Source organism: Schistocerca gregaria, unplaced genomic scaffold (genome assembly GCF_023897955.1).
Source record: "Schistocerca gregaria isolate iqSchGreg1 unplaced genomic scaffold, iqSchGreg1.2 ptg001059l, whole genome shotgun sequence".
Classification (NCBI taxonomy): Eukaryota; Metazoa; Arthropoda; class Insecta; order Orthoptera; family Acrididae; genus Schistocerca; species Schistocerca gregaria.
In genome coordinates this window covers 494,023-495,000 of record NW_026062405.1, presented here as the reverse complement: position 1 = coordinate 495,000, position 978 = coordinate 494,023, and the positions used below count along the sequence as shown (strand labels likewise).

The 978-nt window shown below is 60.1% G+C and overlaps 1 pseudogene; it reads left to right on the top strand.

The window, feature by feature from the left end:
* The window catches only part of LOC126327777 (large subunit ribosomal RNA), a 2,974-nt pseudogene extending 2,393 nt beyond the window's left edge, over window positions 1-581 (top strand).
* Window positions 582-978: the final 397 nt, after the last annotated feature.

The window sequence follows — 978 nt, the reverse complement described above, 5'->3', positions numbered from 1 at the left end:
TTGGTCGGGAAGTGGGTCAGCGCTAACGTGCCGGGCCTGGGCGAGGTGAGTGCCGTAGGGGTGCCGGTAAGTGCGGGCGTTTAGCGCGGGCGTGGTCTGCTCTCGCCGTTGGTTGGCCTCGTGCTGGCCGGCGGTGCAGGATGCGCGCGCCTGCGCGGCGTTCGCGCCCCGGTGCTTCAACCTGCGTGCAGGATCCGAGCTCGGTCCCGTGCCTTGGCCTCCCACGGATCTTCCTTGCTGCGAGGCCGCGTCCGCCTTAGCGTGCTCCTCCGGGGGCGCGCGGGTGCGCGGATTCTCTTCGGCCGCCATTCAACGATCAACTCAGAACTGGCACGGACTGGGGGAATCCGACTGTCTAATTAAAACAAAGCATTGCGATGGCCCTAGCGGGTGTTGACGCAATGTGATTTCTGCCCAGTGCTCTGAATGTCAACGTGAAGAAATTCAAGCAAGCGCGGGTAAACGGCGGGAGTAACTATGACTCTCTTAAGGTAGCCAAATGCCTCGTCATCTAATTAGTGACGCGCATGAATGGATTAACGAGATTCCCGCTGTCCCTATCTACTCCAGAGAAAAGCGGTCTGCGCAGCGCCACCTGGGGGAGGTGTGTTGCCTCCCATAACTGGGTTAAAACCGCCAGGAGACCCTCTGATTCCCTGAAGTCAACGAACGCGTCGGGGCTCAGAGGAACCTGAGTGGGGCGGGGACCGTAATGTCCAATCTCGTGGCCTTGTCGTGGCTCTCTGGCTCAGTAACCCCCTTAGATGGGGCGAAGCTAACACGGGATGGGCCGTCCATGCATGACGTTAAACGGCTAGCCCTTAACTGGGTGCAATCCTCACGGTCCGCACTGGCCCACCGTTAATTAGCAAAAGCGGTGGGTGAGACATGGTCGGTCATGATCCCCCGGTACGTGTGGAGACCCCCCTGGGGAACGTAACTCGGGCTTGAGTGCCGCACCGTCTCGATGATGTCAAA